Source organism: Lissotriton vulgaris, chromosome 5 (genome assembly GCF_964263255.1).
Source record: "Lissotriton vulgaris chromosome 5, aLisVul1.2, whole genome shotgun sequence".
NCBI classification, from domain to species: domain Eukaryota; kingdom Metazoa; phylum Chordata; class Amphibia; order Caudata; family Salamandridae; genus Lissotriton; species Lissotriton vulgaris.
The window spans coordinates 311,152,255-311,174,510 of record NC_141693.1 but is presented as its reverse complement, the minus strand read 5'-3'; positions in this window follow the sequence as shown (position 1 = coordinate 311,174,510).

The window sequence follows — 22,256 nt, the reverse complement described above, 5'->3', positions numbered from 1 at the left end:
CGACTGGCACTGACTTCTTTCCTTTAACTCAGCCCTCTTCACAGGGGACAGCGTGCTACAATGCCTCAACGCCCCCCCCCCCCTTTTGGGATCACAGGGCTGTGTTTTTACTCTTACAATATGACACCCATGCACCTCCGGCAATGCTGATCACTTGGATTACTAACACCACCTGTAAGCAATTAAATGGCCAGCACAGGTTATAAGCCACAGATGTCCCCATTGCCCTCACTTCCGAGGTGCCAGAGACGGGGTAGGTTATCGGTGCACTGTCATCTGGACTCTGTAAGTACTTAATCTATGCTTTTTAGACTTTCCCGACACTGATAATTCCCCTGGGGCCTTTTCATTGTTTTATTTGTATTTCTACACATGCAAAAATGTAATGTGGTCACAGCGCCTGCTGAAGGAGGCATGTGTAGTGTCGTTCCTCATCACAAACTGCACACGGACACAATTACAGGCATCAGCTTCTTTATTCAGTTCCTTCTTCATGCAGCGCTAATGGCTAACTGACTCTTTGGTCTCCCAGATCCTCCCTTTCCGTCCGCCCTCGTCCCTCACTCGGGCCGGTCCTAGTGCCTGACCAGTTAGGTCACTGGGCACTTGCATCAACATCATTACATCTCCCCCCTCTGTGAATAAAGAAAACAAAATAATATACACCACGGCAAAACAGGAAAATTGTCTTTCTTTAGAATTCTTCGATGAAGCGATACGGTTTCGTGATCACACGCCTGGGGCGTGACTGGAGGTTGGGACTGTCGGGCTCATTCTTAGCGGCAGTCTCCATCAATGCCTGACTGTCAGTTGGCAGTGTCTCAGGGTCTCTCTGTTCCAGTTTCATTTCGGTTTCACGTTGCGGGTGAGTCGTCTTCGTCAGCCTCCGCAGTGATTATAGTTCCGTTTTGTTGAAACGCTAGACTGCATCACACTATTACATCTCCCCTTTGTTAGCAAAATAAACTTAGCCTCCAACATGTTTAATAGTTCCTCAGTCAGCCACACGGGTCTGCAGGCCGCCTGTTTAAGCTATGGAGATGTATCTCCATTTCTTTTGTATGGCTTTCTGTTGCTTTGACGAGAACATCTTTTGTTACAGGAGTGCATCTTTGGAATTGCGAGACATCTCGTGCTCAGGTTCTTGGTGGTTTCCAATCAGCTTCTCGGTGATCCACTCATCTTCAGTTTCTGAGGTGACTGTGAAACGCTCAGCTTGATGTAGGCAGTCAGTCTTCCTATGGGGCTCTTGTTTGATTGACGCTCGATTTCCTTCATGAGGGGATGTTGTTTGCGTTTCTTCCGAGCACCCGCATATGACTTTACTTCTTTTTGTCTTGTCCGGTCGAGGGCAACACTGCCCTCCTGTTCAAAGTCATGTATACCAGACTGTGAGGCGCTATCTGAAAAGACCATCTTAGTTTGGTTCGGGGACTCGTTCGCTGCCTCTGGTTGTCTCACCCACTCCCACTCATGTTTGGGACTGGTGAACTCTTTGACTGTCTGGGCCTGTGCATGTTTCTCTCTCATCTGATGATGATCTGTCTCTGTTAACACGTTTGGTTTTCCTTGCAGAGTGACTGGATGGTCCTTTCCCATCCGGTCGGTAATGTCCACTATCTCTATTTTCTTTCTGTAGGCTGTTTGGGTCAGTCTCGCTGACCCTATCAGGGGTGAAGGTACATTGTTTATGTCTTGATGTACCTGCGACTGACATGACAGGTTGTCTTGTGGAGTGATTGAGCACTCAGGGACATTGGTGTGAGATACGTTACTCTTTTTTTTTGGGAACCTTTATTATACTTCAAGCAATTACAAGTATGGGCCTACAACCACCCCGGCCGGCCGCTAATCAAGTCGTAAGTACAGCAAATCAATGTGGAAAATTATAGCAGCTCGAAAACCGGGGTCTAACAAGTGTCCAGGATATGACTCGTATTCAAGCGTACTGGCCGAAGTTCAGGATTTATGAAGGTTCATTTTACAATAAAGAAAAAAAAAACTAAGAATCAATGCCGTACGGTCATACATGGTCCTACAATAACAAGCATGAATCAGGAAATCCGCAAATAATGCAAATACAATTGGAGTATCGGGGGTAAGGTATACGAGCAGGATAAATGTAAGCACAAACCCGTTCAGTAGCAAAGCTGCACCCCACCCCTCGAAATGAAACATACTGTAGGAAACATGAAAAACGACAACACTAAAAAGGAGAAAGACAAAAGGGCCATAGAAACAAATAACGGACAAAGTAACAAACCCCATCCCCCTACCCCCCACCCTGCACCCCTGCAGAAGGCCACGGCCTACCCCCCCTGGCAGCGTGCCTGTCGCCCTAAATAAGAGACCCGAAATATAGAAAAAGAGGAGAAAGAAGAAAGAAAGAAAAAGAAAGGAGAAAAAAGTGGAGAAGGGCCCTCGATCTTACCACCCGCCCCCCCCACCCCCGCGCCCAATAAACATCCTAAAAGCAAGATCAGAATAGCCATGGAAAACATTATTCACCGCCCGCACCATCAATATAATCCCCGCCAAGTGTCCCCCAAGTCACCATCAGTCAACAATAAGTCCACTGGATCTTAGACGGTATCACCCCTGGCCTTGTCTATCAGTAGCACCAACATACGTCCACTTATCAATCGGCATACAGAGCGGCGTGGAGGGTCCAAGTGATCCAGGCGGACTGGGCCGTGTTATTACTCCCTGGGACTTCAGCAACCAAAACCCAGTCGAACCTGTATGGCGGAGATCCGTCTGTGTCGGTATCGACCCCGAAAACATCCTCAAGTCCGAGCACAGTCTCACCATCCAAAGAGAGAGAGTCACACCATCCGGCAAGCGCTGAGACGTCGCCGAGGCAGCCCAAGACATAGATCGTCGTTGTTTCCCCAGCCGCCGATTAGATATGCGCCCCAACGAGTCACTCACATGTACTACAGATCTGTCCAAAGCGATCACATGAGCTGGGTCTTCCAGCGTCTCTACGAACCTAGGCGTAGCTGGAGCACTCTTCACTGGGATAGAGGCGGGCACGTCGGCCCTTCCTTGAAATCGAACTGTGCCCGTGTGGAACGGCGGGACAACAATGGTGGCCATCCTTCTTCCCATGTCCCGGGCATTACGGATCAGGGTCGCATGCAGGGTCGTTAGAGCAGCCAATATATCTTTGTACGTGGGCTCTTTCTCGTGCCGCCAAGAGATACTTTAATCTTGACGTGACTAATGTCCTTTGGTTCTGAGGTGTGTTCAGGTGGTTGACGCCATGCCCGTCGTCGGGACCATGACTCGGTCGACTCGAGGGATCAAACAGACGTGTTCTCTGAATCAGAGGAGTCTTCTGTCGATGTCCTTTGATACCGTTCCCTTGAGTGTGTCTTGAATAGATGAATTTTGAAACAGGTAGGCCGTGACGAGCTGCTCCTAGAGTCGGAGTTCTCTTTGGCATATTTCTCCGGGTACCTTTCTCAAAGTGACTTCGGTGTCGTCTTACTGGAGAGGTTGTTTGATGACCACATATTTATTTCTTGTGTTTGATCTCTTGGTATTTTTTTTCCTCTTCCCGGTGTCCGAGTGAGTCAGTCCGTCTTATCCGGTTTGCTTCTTCTTCCCGCTTGTTTTGTGCACTGACATCTGTGTTACGGGTGTGATCATGTACCGGTTTCCAGTGCTGGCGTAACTGGTCCAGTCTTCTATAGTTTGCTTTTCTTGCACATTTGTTGGGCAGGCTGTCATCTGGTCCATTGGTGCGATCTGGCCCACTTGATGCTTCATCTGCTTCATAATCACTTGCACTACACGTTGAATTTGAAGTTGAATTAGTGAAGCTGTCGTACTCCTGGATCATCCCGGTCTTTTGTGTTGTTGACTCAGAGTACTTCATGTTACTTGGTCTCTCCCGTTGTCTTATCTCTGATCTGTCTTCACCCTCCCCGCTTCTGGTTTTGTTTATTTCTTGGGCTTTACTCACCGACCTTGGAGATGTCTCTTTCCTGGTATCTTGGTGTCTTGCACATAGGTGCAGTTCTTTTGATAGTTCTCTTGCTTTGACCCGCTCTCCACCTTTGGCCTTCCTGATTATTTCCTTTAGCGACCAATGCCATCGAAGAATTTTGTGCTTTGTACTAGACCTTGAACAGCCTTCGATTACCCGGAGTCGAACTGCGTCCTCATTTGTAAATGTGTTGAAGTGGCAGCGTTGTACCAGACTTTGCAACCGGGTGATGCAGTTTGGCAATGATTCTCCTGGTTCCTGCCGTGTTGTGTTGAAAACGATGCGTTCATGATCCACGTCATCCTTTGCGTTGAAATGGGCATGTAGCGTCTCTTGTACTCTTTCATAAGTCTCTGTGTCCTTTTCAGAAAATGTTCTAATTAGGCATCGGCCCTCATGACCCACCAGCTGGAGTAGTAGTGTCAGACATTTTCCATCTCTTCGTTCACCGGTGGCGTCAAGAAATTCATCCAGTGATTCCAGCCACCGGTTCCATTTGGGGCCCAAATTCTGAATGTCAGTCTGTGTCACTGGGGGTGGCACTTCAATGCAGGGATTAGATCGTTGTGTTGCTTTTCCCACCGCCATGAGGGAGGAAGATTTTGATCTGCTACGGTCACAGGACTGTTTCCTTGGCTTCCCGTGTTATCCAATGATGTAGTTGATGATAGACGGCTTCCTTGATATCTGTCTACTCATGCTTCTCTGGTTTTCCTTATTGCTTGCTTGTCGTTATTTACCGTTGCCTTCACTTATGTGTTGTATTTGCTTGTGCTTGTTTGTTGTTTTCGTTGCACTCGCCAGTGCTTGTTTGTTGTCTTCGTTGCACTCACCAGTGTCTGTTTATTGATTTTGTTGCACTCGCTAGTGATTATTTGCTATCTTCGTTGCACTTGCCAGTGTTTGTTTGTTGTCTTTGTTGCACTCGCCAGTGCTTGTTTGCTATTCAGGTCTTCTGCCAGTGATTGTTTGCTATCTTTGTTGCACTCGCCAGTGCTTGTTTGTTGTCTTCGTTGCACTCGCCAGTGCTTGTTTTCTGTCTCTCTTGCACTTGCCAGTGCTTATTTGGTTGCACTTGCCAGTGCTTGTTTGGCGTCCTTATTGCATTTACTAGTGCTTTATTTTGCTTCTGTTGCACTCGCCAGTGCTTGTTTGATGCTTCTTTTGCACTCGCCAGTGCTTGTTTGTTACTTGCCAATGCTTGTTTGCTGTTTCAAGCTCTTCGCCCGACTTCAAAATGGCCGCCGACGATCCCTTGCAGGGGATTGGTCAATGCTGCCTGACTCCAAGATGGCTGCCGGGAATCTCGTTTCTAGCGAGATTTCGGCCGTTTTTCTTCTTTTTTTCACCGGGGACCCAGTTAATCCGCGTTTTCACTCACCGCAGCCAGGATCCACCGCTTGAGTCACGATCAGGTAGGGCAGCTTTTCTTTCTCTTCTGCCGCCGAGGTGGGCACTCGGTAGGCGCTTTTGGTAGCGCGCTTCCGCCGCCGAGGTGGGCACTCGGTAGGCGCTTTTGTTGGCACTCTTCCGCCGCTGAGGTGGGCACTCAGTAGGCGCTTTTGTTGGCACTCTTCCGCCGCCGAGGTGGGCACTCTGTGGGCGTTTTCAGCAATGCGCTTCCGCCGCCGAGGTGGGCACTCGGTAGGCGCTTTGATTACCGCTCTTCCGCCGCAGAGGTGGGCACTCAGTAGGCGCTTTGATTACCACTCTTCCGCCGCCGAGGTGGGCGTTCGGTGGGCGTTTTCTTGCAGCGCGCTCGAGCTTCCAGGCGTGGGGCGAGCTCCGGACGGGTCGGTCGCCGGTTGCTGCTGTGGCCGTCCACACGCTCAGGGTCCGGTACCTTCGTCGCCAGTTGTAGTGTCGTTCCTCGTCACAAACTGCACACGGACACAATTACAGGCATCAGCTTCTTTATTCAGTTCCTTCTTCATGCAGCGCTAATGGCTAACTGACTCTTTGGTCTCCCAGCTCCTCCCTTTCCGCCCGCCCTCGTCCCTCACTCGGGCCGGTCCTAGTGCCTGACCAGTTAGGTCACTGGGCACTTGCATCAACATCATTACAGCATGCATACCACCCAAATTGGGTAAGTGATCCAGCCTCCATTCATCACAGTGTATGAAACCTTGCTTTCATTTATAAGAGTGTTACCGGCTTGTAAAGTGTTCTATTTTATCTTGTTTGATCACCTTTGTGCAACATTATCATGGCTGGCAGCACGTCAATGGTTGCATGCTACACCATTAGTATAGTATGCTTTATCTGATTGGATGATTCAGCCTTCTTATACCCATGTTTGGTTCGATTTTCAGGTCAACCTTTAGGCCGCTATTGTAAGGTAAACCTATATATGGTACTTGTTTGGATTACCATACATTTCACCCTTAGTTCCAAATGCTGTGTTGATAAGATTCCACCGGTCGTGATTAATGGCATCTTTGATCAGTATTGACTCCACGATGGCAAGAAACATGTTGACTTTTTAACCCTTTTTTGGCAACCAGAGATTATCGTGTCTACTGGTGGCGAGCACCTTTTTAACTGGAAAAACATTCTCACTGATTAAAATTATTTTCAGATATTTGCTTAGTCTATTTAAAATCACTCCTTTTATACACTGAAACCTATTTTCACTAATCCACACCTTGGGCCCTATACATGCACCTCACATATGGTATCAGGTTAAAAGATATTTGATAAAGAGCCCCCTTGAGGGTGCCCGTCGGGCATTGCAGCTCCGGCCCGATGAGGAGTAATCCCTATGATGAAGCCTGACACCCATATGAGTGTGAGAGCGCCCGAGTTCCAAAAGGAACCACCCCCTACCTCAGGTTCCTGTGTGTCTGACCTGATACCCTCCTTCCCAGGAACTGCATACCCTTAGTTGATAATAGTTGTGCACATGTTAACATCACACTTTTTAGCAAGTCCAACAGTCCGGCCTTAATCAGAGGAAGAAGTGAAAAGCATCTAGAAGTGCAGGAGGAGAGTCCAGTCACCACTGATCAACTGGTCTCCCAGTTACAGCAGGTCCGGTGGTTGCTTACAGGTAAGCAATTTAGTTTTTTTCTCGGGAACGGGGTCCATTTTGACTTTGGGTCCAACGGATTTGGGGATCCCACAGAAAGGTCAGGACTCTGTCACAAACAGGCACTTTGGCATCGAGTGGTGGTCAGGCTTTCCTGGGCAGCTGAGCTCTCAAGGAGTGCAGGGTTCTTAACAGGATTCGAGCGGCCTAGCTCTACAGTAACTTCTTCTGTCCTGTCTCAAGTGGAGCTCTTTTCCATAACTAAGCAAAGTCCTCTTTCCGGTTCCCTCAGATGCAGCAGGTGCAGCCCAGTCTTTGTCGCAGCCTCTCTTTTCTGGGTCTTGGGTGCAGCAAGGCAGTTCTTATGTTTTCTTTTGCAGTCCAGTCTAGTAGTGATCTGAGGGCTGGGGTCAGGGGTGGCTGCTCTGCTATGGTAGAGGAGCGTCACCCACTGCTGAAATGCAGCAGACAGAAGAAAAATAAAATGACAATAAAAGTATTTTATTGTGTTTTATTTTTCACTTTCAGTCGGGAGTCTAGGGTGGGGGGGACAATGCCGCAGTGTCAGCAGCAGGGGGTGGAGGAGTGTTAGGCACTACAAGTGTGCATGTCAGTTTGGCCGGCCGTCTTGGGACGGCAAAGACAACATGCACTCTTGGATATCTCCACGCTGTCCTTTGGAGATATCCGCAGTGCTCACGCAAACAGGATCCTAGTCCCTGCTGGAGCGCAAATCCAGCCCACTCTCCCCAATACCAACGCTTCTCTTATTCTGGGAGTAATACAATAAGAGAAGCGCTGGGAGTGCATGGGGTCCAGGAGCCTGTGCTCATGGGAATTGCAGTGCTGGGACGTGAGCAGAGGAGCAGCACAGCGCGGGAGCAGAAGATCGCGGTGGCCGTCATGTAAAAGGTAAGTCTATATTTTTATTATTATTTCTTCCCCCCCCCCAATGGATTGGTAGCAGCCGCCGCTGGCTGGGGTGCCACTTTTATGTCATGACGTGACTTTTGCATGTGTGGGAGGAGAGGACTTACTAGCAAGTAGGGCAATAGTTCTCATGAGGCAACTATTCACACTTTACATTACTTCTTGGGAGTTTGAAGATCAAACAATCCCAGCATACCCTTCTGTACCCAATTCCAAAAAGCCTTCATTCCCTGTGAGGACCTCAGGGCACTCCCCTGGGGAGTACCAAGCATAATGAGCTACTCCTCCTGGAAACCCAGTTTTTCAACTGGTTTTCTCTAACTGGAAGAGATGTCGCCCTGTCTACCTTCACAAAGAATTGGGCAGGCGAAGGTGTGATCACCAATTGCTTCATTGAAGCTGGCCACCTGTGGCCACCTCCCTGTAGTCATCCTTTGGAGGAAGTTATATACCAACTCACCCCAGCCATTCTCTTTGTTCCCTGTTCATGGAATCACATCACACTTCCTAGCATGTGGGCAGCGTGTTGTCACAGGTGGCAACTGCTGCAGATAGTCAGTAAAGAGGATTGGGCAACAAAGTGGTGACTTTCCAAAGTCATCTTTCTATCAAAGGTTACTATAAATCCAATCCAATCAAGGTTTAATGTAACAATTAATTTGATACCTTGGAGTAATCTCTTTGGTGGTCCAAAGGCACTTAGTGCAGTGCCTTGTCAAATTCCATGTTACCAAATGGGACCACCAGCTTGCTACAGTGAACAGAGCAACTTTATGTTTTCACTGTCAGGCATGTTAAACAAAAATGGAACTCACCATTCTTAAAATCAAGCACCCTGCCTGGTGGACAACAAAGGCCTTCTCTAGGAGCAGCTTATTAACATTAAAAAAGAATGTTTTGAGTAGGCAAATGGGTTTCTTTCACTGTGTCAGACTGGCAATTTTAATGCGTCCAGTTAAGCCAGCAGTAGCAAGTATAGAGTCATGTTTTCACCTTGTCACTGCAATGATGGCACAATTAAGTGCTGCAGTCCATTAGTGACATCTAACTTCACAGCAGTGGGTACCTCTTGTACCATATGCTAGGGAATTACAAGTAAGATATAGGGGCCAATCAGGAATCAGGCTTTGTTCATGTACTTGGGGGGGTCAGAGCACGTACACTGGAGCCTGGACAGTGAAGAAACCAAAAATCTTCATTCTCAGGGGTCTTACTAATATCAATAAAGAACTTGGCACAGAAGCTGAAATATGAAAAGACATCTTTATTAAACTTTCAATAAGTGAAGCTACGTCACCCAGCTGCCTTAGCAACTGAATGAGGCAGTCTGAGGAATACAAAGAACAGAGGCCTTTTATATGCTTAGGGTTACAAAACTCAGCATAAAAGTAAGGGGCAGTCCTAGCTTTTGCAAGCATGCAAAAAGCCCAACATTCCTTCTTACACAAGCCGGACAAACCCATAAAAAAAGACCACAACCCATATCGTAAACAAGCCATAAAAAAGGGAACAGAAACAGATGAGAAGTAGGATAAGGGTGTGTATGTATATACCAAACTTTACAATCTCCTGTGCTCTGATCCTTAATCTTGATCAGCTACTGGGCAAGGAACTGGTCTAACAAGGTCAGCTTCAGGCAACAGGGTCAGTTCACTCAGGTCATCCAGGAGTCAGCTAAAGTCATCGGCCTATGTGAGGGCAACCACAAAATGGCTGCCATGCACAAAATGGAACCCATGGTTCAGAATGAAATCTACAAATACATAGTGAATCCATGTGTGTAACATAACGAAAACACTCATACTTGCTGAACTCACTGTTTACGGTTCGCTGTTACCAAAATCGTAACAGAACCACGACCTTTATGACCCAGGTTCAGAATTCACGGAACCTCAGACCCTCCTTTTGCCCTTACATAGGCAATAACCTAATCTCATGTCAATCTGAATCTAGGTATATATTCATCAGATCATCAAGATGTTGCTGGAGCATAATCCTATTACTTAGCAACTCTCTCGGGACAGGTCTCCTTACACATGTAGTAGCACAAAGGCCACATATGGCAGGACAAAATAGGGAATACCTCTATCTGTAGTAGGTGGCATAAGATCACACACCCAACAATTAGTGATGTTCACTACTAACTGGTGTTGATGTAGAAGCTGAACAAAAGAATTGTTTACAAATTCTGGTCTTCTAACCTGCTCATGTTCAGGAAAAGGGTGAAAAGAATGCAAAGAAGCAGTAGTAGGAAAAGACATAGGTTGGGAAGTGGGTGCAGAAGTCAATTGAGTAGAAAAAACAATCCCATCCATAAATGACAACGTCATGTTTAAAAAAACACTAGAAAACACGTTATTAAGAACATATAGACAAAAAGAGAAAGTAGTGACCACTATTACAAACGAAATTATAATTTTTCACAACCCTAAGCAAAAAACAAATCCTAAAATTATCTAGTAACATTTTTAGGGCTCCTATGTATTTTAGTAATTTATGCTATGTTCAGGTGAAACAGTGGTGATCCTCATCAATGCTCTGAGGTGAAAAAGGGGATACCTTTCCACAGAAAATGGACTTTATTCTGCTTTTACTAAACAGAATACTACTTTAAAATAATGCCAGCAAAACAATAACAATCAGTCTCCTAACACCTAGTCTATACAATCACACGGAAACCTCTTGTGAAACCAACTATGCCCAGAGTCCGTTCAAAAGCCTCTCTGGCAGGCTTCTATTGTCCATCAAATCTTCTTTTGTTGTTTTCTTTCGCATGGGCCTCTTCATTCAGGCCTTTAATGTAAATAGTTCTTCTCAGTATCCGTTGGAGTGCCCTCCTGGCAAACACTCATAGCTCACTTAAAAGTCTCAATGTCTCAATGCAGTGCACCAGTATCTCTCCTCTGCGGCAGACACTACAGATATTGTGCTCTTCATTGGTCATGGGCACAGATCATCTCGTGCAGACCCGGGAACATTCTCAGGCTCCAACACTCATCATTCAGTGTCAGAGGACGCTCAGGCTGCTCTTTCATGGGCACCAGAATGTAGTGCCTTTTGCCAATCTTGGATCCGCCGGTGCACTGCACTTCCGTTGGAGCAAAGGAAAAGGGGGGTGCATGGGGCCAAAACTTAGGCGAAGGGGCTCAAGGGACTGCACACTGTCAGAGGTTACCAGCACATGACAGGCGCTCTTTTGCACTGAAATTCTGGTTCTGTGATGTCCAATGCCGTCTGATGGAGCAAGTGCGATGCTTTAAACAGTTCATTGTATAACAAGGGGACTGCAAACAGGTGGCCTGCAATCTTCAAAGGAGTGGCCACACACCATGGGACAATTCTGGTCTAGAATACACTGTCATTTTCAAAAAGCAATACAAATAAAAAAAAGGCAGTAGGCAAAACAGTGCCTCTAGGCTTTTCAATTGGGTTTCCGTGTGAGAGCATATCCTCCATCATCTAAGGGTAGATAGCGACATGATTAAGTCTAAAGAAAATTCTTAAAAACCAGTCTGGTCATACAAAAGGGGATTATACATAATATGGGTGTTTCTGGTACAGTACTGCAGTCTGGAAGTGTGAACCTGAACAATACACTAATAATAATAAAAGCTGACTGGTGAAAGGAATACGGAAAAGAGAAATGGGACTAGGACACAGCTAAAATCCCCAATAACTAGGTACAATTCAACATCGGTCAGGGGAGAAGCGACAAAAGAAAAATCTATAGGAAGAACAAGAAATTACTTGGGTGATAGTCAAGCATGTGACACAATACCAAGAGTATGAGTGATACACAAAAAAAAATCACAATAGTTTTCAAAAGTTAGCTCTACCACTGGCCGCTAAACCATATACGGTAACCTCAGCTAATGTTCCAGTTCCTTCTTCAGGGAAAAAAATGAAACCTGGTTTCCTTTATGGTACAAAGCCATACACTACTTAGGAAGCAGAACAAAACTGAGTAATGTAATATAGAAATTCGGTCACCATGTACAAGAGTCACAGATCTATAATTTTATCCTTACGTCCAATCAGGATACATAAATGTAGGGCTGCCTGTTCCTTTAAGGGAAGGGGCAGTAAGTGACTGTGACACACTTTGATCCTGTATATCTTTTTTTATTTTTCTTAAATACTATTTATAGCCAAATTTGACATACACTGGTGAAGTGTTGTCTGTGTCGTGTTCACAAAATGAAAATATCATATCTGTGGAATTTAGCAAATCAACCCAACTGTTGTGGAGCGATACGCATCGTCATGTATATCCCTTCACAGCACAGGTAAACTTGTAATAAAAAAACGCACAAAACATCAAGCCATCAGATTTACTTGCTGTATATCAAGCACAAAAAGCATAGACAAAACAATAACATATGTGAATGACAGATATACTTGCTGTATATCAAGCACAAAAAGCATAGACAAAACAATAACATATGTGAATGAGCGGTGACACACAACACCATGTCATGTACTTTATTTTACTGTGCAATTCGGGCTTGCTTAATTTGTCAGGTTTAAAATCCTTACCCTCCTTTTGACAGTAGATCACCAGTTAGTCGATATCTGCTGTCAAATACAACTTTCTTACATACAGGACCAGCAAGAACAATTCATGATGGGACCAAATACACAAACATAAAAACAAAAACATGAACATTTCTTTCCAAAGGAGTCACGCAAAAACACATCTCCTTTCAACCAACCAAACTCACGTGTCTTGACTTCCTTAAAATCACCCAGAACAATCCATGAATGATCTGTAGGCAGAAGCAAAAAAAAAAATACACAACACACAAAAGAGGAACATTTCTCATAACAAACGAATATCAATTATAACTTTTAATCAGAAGACAGAACATTATACACATAAACAGACACAAAAATACATTTCCATTACTTAACTGTTACCATCTTGTCAGTCAGCTTGCAACATTATGCCATTTTAACTTTCCAAAAGTAAAATTCTTTCACTGACACTCCATGTTAGCCTTGTGCCACAATCTCCACTGTAAAAAATAATTCTCAATTGGCAAATCGTTCTCCCTTAGGCATGTAGCCTTCAAAATTTCAATAAAAAGCTTTGTCTTATTTTCTGCCTAAGACTTAATGCAATGCTTTATTTTCTGTCAAATAAAGCAACCAGCGGACATTATTTTTCCAGAACAGAGATACAAATGTATCAGTTCTGCAGAGCATTTAGCACGATGTTGGGACTAAGCATGGGCGAATTTTGCGAATCTGGCGTTCGCGAATTTTGCGAATTTGCGAACTCGCGATCCGCAAAATCCGCGAATTCTCCCGAATTTGCGGATTTTTTTTGTTGTGTTCGCAAGGGTTTCTGCCAGTTCGCGAGTGTTTGGTACCAGTTCTCAATCGCGAACTTACTTGTCGGCTCGCAACGGTCGCGACTATGTTGTTTCTACGTCTGGTTCATCATCACAGATTCCCAGCACCCTCTGTTTCACCACTGCCACCCTCTGTTTCACCCATGCCACCCTCTGTTACATCAATGCCACCCTCTGGTTCATCATCACTGTAGATTATGGGGGGGAAAAGCAAGCACACCTGCCCTGCTTCAACTGACATGAATTAATTTGGGGTTAGTTTATTAATGTATCACTATTTTAAAATTCCAGGTCTGGCACCTGCTTCCTTATCAGTAATTTGCTTTCTGTTGCAGTGCAATTTTTTTTTCCAGGACCTTTGTGGCCTACTTGTAGCTATTCTATGAGCCTGCTGTGAGGGTCAGAGCAGGGTCATACAATTGTTGCAACTAGCAACTGAACTCTGGAGGGGCCCCAGTCAGGAAGCACTACAGGGAATGGTTACTAATGATGAGTTTGAACTCTTGCACCTGCCGAGTGCTTTCAGTTTTGCAAAACTCGTTTTTCTGCAATTTTGCGGGATTCGCGGGGCGCGAACACGCGCGAGATCGGATTCGGAAGCCGCGAATTCGTGCAAATATGCGATTTGTTTTTTTGCGGCGTGTTAGTTCGCAAGGTTTTGTGCGTTTTCGCGAGCCGCTTGTAGCGCAAGGCGCGAAGTTACCCTCGCGGTCGTTCAAGGGCGCGGTCATCTTGTTTGCATGACGTATTTCCATTTCCGGGCGCGAAGTGTAATCTCGCAAAGTGTGCGGCTCATCAGTACAATTTTGCGAGTGTTCGCGAGGAAAATCTTGCGCGAACTTACCCGCGCGGTCGTGAACGGGCGCAGCCATCTTGTTTCTCATTCATTGTTATGGTTCTGGGCATGGTCTTTGTATCCTCTCTAAATCTCTGTCATCCTTTGCTTGTTTGAAGTTTTTTTTGATCTATTTTACTTATTATCTATCCCTCTATTTTTCTAGCCCTATATTTTTGTGTTTACTGCTACTTTTGGCTAATTTTAAACTACTTTTTTAAACTCTTTTCTTTTCTTCTCTTCCCTATTCTATTTTCTTTATTCCTTTCCGCCCAGACCATGGTGAAGGGAGCCGGGAAGCATCCCAAGAAGGGGAAGGGTCCCGCACCCCGTGTCCGGCTCCCGTGCGGGCGTTTGAGGGGGGAGCAGGTCGTACCCAGGGAGTTCTTTAGCCCGGAGGAGGTGGGCCAACTCATTTTTTATTTTCAGCGCCGCCTCCCCAGGACCATCATGGGAGGCGGCAGGATCAGTGCCGGGTACGGGATCCGGGAGCGCCGGAAGCGGTGGGAGAAGGTGTGCCAGGCCATTTACCACCACTCTCGGGTCTGGCGCACCTACAACCAGGCCACCCACCGCTGGACGGATGTCCTGACCCGTGAACGAGATCTGCTCGACCTGCTTGGCCTTGAGATCCCCGGGCTTGGTGAGTAGTAGTAGCTATTTCTTTACTACTCTGTTTTCTCCTGCTGTGTTATTATATTGCAAATTTTTGTTTTTTACCAAGAGCAATAATGCTGCTCATTACATTGTAGGTAAATTATATTTCAAAATCTTCTGTGCATTTCAGGTGCACTGCTCTCCTTCTTCTCAGTAGTGTTGCTACTATGCTTATTTGTTTTAGATTTTGTGTTCATTTCATTGGCCTGTGAAATTATGTATGAGTGTAGTTTAAAGAACTGCGTAATGCTACACACTAAGGTTCAGATTTTTAATTACCGGCGCATCCCTGCAAAGTAGCAGGGATGCGCCAGTAATTGTGCGCCACGCCACCATCACCCATGGTGCGCGGTATTTACAATGCGGCGCACCATGGGCCCAAAACGTCACCAAAGCGTTACGCATCTGTGCCGTAAAGGCGGCGCATTGCTGGAGTTGCGTCGCAATGATGGCGCAGCTCCATCAATGCTCTGGGGTGCCCTATCTCCCCAATGCTGCGTCAAGCCGTACGTCTGCTTCAAAGCAGGCGCAGGGTTTGAGTCACGCATCATTGTCGTTAAAGTGAGTGATTGAAATCTTGTAGATTTCCCTCAGCCACTTTTAGGATGCATTCCTGCGCAGGAACGCCCTCCCTTGCGCCGGAACGCCCCCTATTGGCGCAGGGCTTTACAACGTGATGCATCTCCCTTATGCGTCACGTTGTTAATATACGCCGCACCATTGCGCCTCTTTTGTGCTGCCGCTGCATCACAAAAGTCACGCAACACTGGAGCAAAAGAGCCGCAAGGGGCTTCTAAATCAGCCCCTACAGACTCAAGTCCAGTCCTTCCTTTGTACACATGGTGATAAGAAGAAATAGTGGTGGTGGATTGATAGTTTGAGTATTTTAATGACTGGTTAATGTAGTAGGAAACTTTAGTGTTGTCGCTGATCTTCAATCACGATGGACTTTGGCTGTCACTTCGCGTGCTGCGGACTGCTGCCTGCCAATCCTAGGCAAACCTTTTTAGTACTTTGTTTAGTGAGTTACATAAGGTAGTTTCCAATTCGACGGTCCGCAAATCAAGCAATACTAATAACGTAGTCGATCACATGAGATTGGTCAATAATATATCCCGTGGAATAGTTGTCTATTTGCTAGCCTATTTCGCCAAAATATTTTGTTAGTTCTTTTGAAATGTTTGATTTGGTTGACAAATATCATCCATGTTTTCTGTTTTTCTTTCTTTCATGTTGTACATCAGCTTCCCCCATGGGCAAGAGGAGGACACAGGAGGAGGAGGAGGAGGAGGGTGTTGTTCAGGATGCAGGCCAGGACCGGGCAGGCGAGGGCTCCTTTGCTGGCCCCAGTAAGTTTTAATTTTAATATAGAGTACTTATTTTTTCCTAGCGTTCCTCATTCGATTTTTTCTAAATCGTCTTTGATCTTCTTGTAGACTGGATCTAAATTCTTATCCTGCCTCGACTATGACTCCGTGTGGTATTCTTAGATTATTCTTATTAGTCTGTCTGTGTAGCTAACTAAGATTGCACATTTGGCATTTCCATTGGACTCCCATTCTAGTCAGCAATAGCTCTATGCACTGAGTGCAGTCCTCTGGGATTGTCCATAATGTCTTTTCAAGTATTCTAAATGTTTATGCTTTGACAATTGCCAACAATAAAAAGGTGAATGACCACCAAGAAAGAATAAGATACTACTTTACTTTTGGTTTGGATAGGAGGACAATCCATTCTACTACTGTTGCAGGGACAAATCTGCACAAACAGAACTATGGACACTAATTTAATGCATTGCTTAGCTTATCAATTATAATAGGTGCTGTTAGACTTTCCACATACCTCAGTGATAACAGACTTTGTAGTTGAACCCCCAATCTCCTTACTGACTAAATAGTGTGGCAGAGTCATTTAGCTCCCAAAGTCACCGATGGCAGAGGCACGGACTCATGCTTGCAAAAATTCCAAAACCTTTAGCTCATCCACTCTAGTCTGGAGGACCAAAAACCACAGAGTCTATTTAAGTTTAAAAGCTTTATTAAAAGTAAACACATTTATTAAAATCAAGTGTGTCATAAAAGTAAACGTTTAACTGAAAATGGAAAAGTGCTTAGTGCTGACGATTAATTGGACACATTTCTTGTGGTCGAGCCGAGCTCTCACCTGGTTTGAACTTGATCCTGCTCGTGTTCTTAGAAGTCAAGCTTCTGTCTGTTAGGAGAAAAAGTGGTGCGTGTTAAAAATAAAAAGCAAGCATTCATCAGTTGTGCCAAAAAGTGCAGCAAGACAACAGCCTTCCCTGGAAAAAGGGAAATTTTTACTTTAGAGTAGGCAGTCACAAATTATTAAATTGTATTGTTTTTTTCACATTTCTTTCTTCCTCCTAGACCAAATATTATATAGTAGTGAGTGGTGTATTCTAACATTATTAAATGTACTTTGTAGGTGCAACATCTGGAGGCGGGGCCAGCGTGGAGGTGGAGGTGGCATTGGACGAGGACAACTCTGGGGAGGAGGCGGTGGAAGTGCCGGACGATCCTGTGAGGGTTCACACGGTGGTGGCGGGCAGAGGTAAGCTATGTATTCCTTACTTATTGAGATTGAAGACTGCAGAGTGTGCTTTCTGCACGGGTGTATTAGAAATCAACCAGGTAGTAGCCTCCTCTAAATGTACTTCGACTTAGCTGTGAAGTTTTTGGCGAGAAGAATCCCAATCAGATCTGAGATGAACTTGATGGATGGGATGAACGGAAAGCGAAAGAAGGGTGTAAGTAAGTGTGGAAGGACGAGAAATGTAATGATGACTGGCAAAGAAGAATGATATGTGTTTGCTTGGTCCCCGAGGCGGCTGGGAAGGAAAGAATATGGTATGGTGCATGGCTGGGTGAATGATGAAGCAAGGATGGGTGGAAGGAGAACAGCCTGGGTGGGTGAAACAGAAACTGTATGTGTGCATATACTTTGAATGGATGGATGCCTGGATCATTCATGGTACTATCTGACTCTTAGATAGCATATGTGTATCTAGAGAGAGTAGACGGTCACTGGATGAACTAAGTGTTACTTTGAAGAGCATGTAACACCGCACCCGCACGTCCGTTCCAGTGTAGGAAAGGCAAGGAAAAGAAGTTGTAATTTTGTCCAAATACTACCATGAATAGTAGCAGTAGTTTGTATTGCAACGGCAAGCACGCATATATCCGGTTATTACGGTGGACACTCCCTAACTCTCTTAATACCTTTAGTTTAGTAGTAGTATGTCATTCATGTGTGGGTGTATCACTGTTCACTCAATAATAAGCAAAGCACCTAAAGTCATCCCATATGTCATCAAATACATCCCATGTGAAGTGATAGATAATCAGATTATTTAGCTTCTTCATTTTCCTTTTCTAATACTCATTTGCACTATAGGGTGAAAGCTAAATTAATTAAGCAGTAGCCCTTTTAACATAGTATTCTCAGTGGCACCCGTAATAGAAAAGTAAGAGCTTCACCACCTGCATGTACTGGACCGGTACAGTAACGCAAGTCTGTCTCACTCACCATGGTGTGCGTCTGTTTTTCTCGGGTGCAAGTTCACTGCGCTGGCATTATGCCGGCTTGCATAAGAGAACGTACCAATTTTCCTAAACAAGAGAGAAGAAGAAGAATAAGACTGGTGTACTGTCATAGTCGACTGTAATGGAGTGAGTCCACAGTGCTCGTAGAATTGATTCCTTAAACTCCCACTAATGTTAGAGCAAGGATGAAGAAGTCGGAGGTTACATAGATACTGTCCTCAATAGTTATGTACTGTGCTTTCAATTTGATACTTGTACTGTGACAACTTTCTGCTCAATCATTTTGTGTTAATCTTAAGGAGCATTGGTTACAGACTATGTCTTTCTTTCTTCATATAGTTGCTCCTTCCAAATCCAAGAGACCATCAAGGAGGAGGGAGCTGGCTCGAATGGCCCGGCAACGGAGGCTGGATGCCACTGTCGCTGAATATCGGCGGCTGGTGGCCCTGGAGGAGGAGGAGACGCAGTCTGGTACTACAACAACGTCCACTGAGACAGCTGCATCCTCCTCCGTGCGGGCTGCCAGCCAGCGCAGTGCTCCAGCGGTACGGAGCCGGGCTACCAAAGCCAAACACCACCGCCGAGCAGCAAAGACAGCAGCTGCCCCCCACAGGATTTGCAAGGCACACCGGCGCCGCTTATCCCTCAGACTGTCCTACCTGGAGCAGGAGGTCCTGAACTATAAGAACTTGGTGGAGGGCCTCCGCTTCGAAAATGCCACCCTCCGCAAGGAGCATGATGCCCTGGCTGCTAAAGTCAACAGCACCCTGCCATAGTGTCCCTTGCCCCTTTTTTAGAGACTTTTGGGGGGTGGGAATTGGGAGTTGGGTTTTTTGGGGACTTTTGAAGGACAATCGTTGGGGTTAGGGAGGGTCTTGCGGGAGATTATTTTGTTAGGGCTATAAAAATATACTTTTTGAAACTTTATCTGACCATACCTGTTTTTTACTGCTTTTGAGTCTGGTGGGTGGGGGTTTAACAGTAAGTTTGTTTTCCTGAATAGTCCTAGGACTTTAGTAGTACTACCGTCAATCTCTCGTCTCTCCTAATACTCCATTATACTACCTCCAACCAAACGCTTATCTTACCTGTAATTTCTGTTTGAAAGTAGGGCTAGGCCCAGGGCTGGCTCCACGGGAAATGGCGATTAAGGTTGCAATCCAGGGCGGCTGAAATTTCCTCCTCATTGCGGTGGTACTAGTGGTGTGACACAGTGGCAGTTGCATGGCTATGGAAAAAAAGAAAATGAAACCTGGTTTGTCCTTACTGTAGCATTACAACGGTACGATAGAGAATATAGCAGGTGACAGTACACTAGACTACAACAGTGCCACAATGTAGCCTAACAAATGGTAAAGTATTGATAGTATAACTTGTACTTGTGTAGGATTTCTTTGACATTGGCTACTACTCCAAGAAATAGTACTGAAGCTGAGTAAGTCTAGAATATATCCTCGGATTCCTTCACCAGCCTGTTGCTATGACATTATCCTCCCCAGCAAGTGTGTGGAATTATTGATGTCATTTAGTCACACATCAAGCAAAACCACACAGCCCGGGGGAAGAGGGTTAGGGTTTGTAAAATGGATGGGAATGGGGGATTTTGGGAAAGTTTTGTTGAGAGAAAAAAAAAAAAGCACAGCATGGACAAACAATGAACATAAAGACATTTTTGGGTACAAAGCTAACCATAAATCTTTTACGTGACATAAAGGAAGTGCATGCACTACTGAATGCATTGTTACTGAAAAGTAAGTAGTACTTTCGACAACCGTGAATGACAGAATGCGACAGTGCAGGGCTACATTAAATTAGGTTTAAAAAATAGCCGAAGTAAAACCTATAGAATGGCTGTAGGGATCAATTTAGAAGCAGAGATCCAAGAAATGCAGTCACAGTCATAGAAAAAACAATGGATACTGTATCTGTATGTTGTTGTAGTTGTCCTGTTGAAATTGGTAAGTAAGTTGCATGCAGAAAAAAATTCCTCTTATTAGCGGCACTCCTCCATTGCAGCTGACGCTTCGTCCATCAATGTTGGTGACCAGAAGACACCCTGTAAAAAAAGCACAGCATGGACAAACAATAATTGAAGACAAAGAAATTTTTGGGTACAAAGCTAACCATAAATCTTTTAAGTGACATAAAGGAAGTGCATGCAGTACTGCATGCATTGTTACTGAAAAGTAAGTAGTACTAGAATGCAACAGTACAGGGCTGCAGCGTTTTCACTTGCCTATCTCTGCACTCAGAGAAACACTTCTTACATTAAATTAGGTTTAAAAAATAGCTGAAGTAAAACCTATAGAATGGCTGTAGGGATCAATTTAGAAGCAGAGAGAGATCCAAGAAATGCAGTCACAGTCATAGAATAAAACAATGGATACTTTATCTGTATGGTGTTGTAGTTGTCCTGTTGAATTTGGTAAGTAAGTTGCATGCAGAAAAAAATTCCTCTTATTAGCGGCACTCCTCCATTCCAGCTGACGCTTCGTCCATCAATGTTGGTGACCAGAAGACACCCTGTCCACTGCCTGCCTGGTGGATGCTGAATTGCGGCTCGCTAATGTGAAGCCTGACTCCATCCTTTTTTTCCCATTGCACAGACTGAAACCCGGCCTGTAATTATTCAACGAAAAACAGGAAGTGATATAATATTACAACACCACTGATAAATAAATATAAGGTATGTAGGCTGTGTAGTACAAAAAGTCACACTTTGATTTTCCTAATAGACAGTACAATATTTTTGAAAGTGCGTACTCTGTCTGAGTCACCTTTTGAAGGATAAATAAGTACGGGCAAATTAATGTAGCGGATCTTTTCCTCAAGCTAGGTGTACTGTAAACTGTGTTTTAGAACAAAATTAGACCTTCCCAGCAGTGCTCCCACCCAGACCCTTACTAAAGCCAGTCGCAAAAATGTAGAAGACCCCCAATCAAATCTCCAAAAACGAGGCCTAGCAGAGAACTGGTGACAAAACGTACTTTGAAAGTAAAAGTAGGCCCAAATACCCCCTTACCCACCGTGGATTGTATTCAAACCACTTGCAAGCAAGCAAGCAAAAGTATCCATAGCCAGCATCGCTCCAAGACTCAAAACCCCCCCCACCCAAACACATGCAATAGAAATACTGCTAACCCTAACGAGCCCTAAGTTAAGAATAGTGGCAAAGGCTTTCTTTAACTATGCCAAATCCCCCCTTTCCCACCATGGATTTTCTTCAAATGACTTGCAACCAAAATTACACATTCTCACGAGTGCTCTAAGACCCCAGAACTCAGTTGCAAAAATCTAGAACACCCCGAAACACATGCAATCCTGCTGCTAGGGCTAACCCTAACGAACCCTAAGTTACAAAAAGTGCCAAAAGGCTTTTCCGCGTGGATTTTGTCCCAACCACTTCTACCCGGTATTAGACCTTCCCAGGAATGCCCCAAGACCCGCCAACCCACCCGCCAAAAAGCGCAACACCCCCAAACAGCCCAAAAGCAAAATCTCATACTTACAATATTTCTCGGCCTTCTGTCCAAACGCGCTGTGCAGCTAGGCCATAACTCCAGTTGTCCACCACGGATTTCCTGAAAAGCACATGCAATCAAGATTAGAGTGTCCCAGCTGTGCTCCCAGACCCCGAAACTCACCCACAAACAGCCGGAACCCCCCCAAAGAGCACCTCAAATGCAAGCAAGTCAGCAAAAACACAAAAAAAGTCCGCCTCCGATTTGGTCCAAACCACTTTTGTCCGGTATTAGAGCTTCCCAGCAATGGCCCAAGAGCCGTCAACCCAGGAGAAAACTAGTAGAAGACCCCCAAACAGCCAAAAAGCAGAAGTACAAAAATGGGGACTTAGTCATTTTCTTTCCAATTTCCCAAATCACTCCGCGCGCGCTCT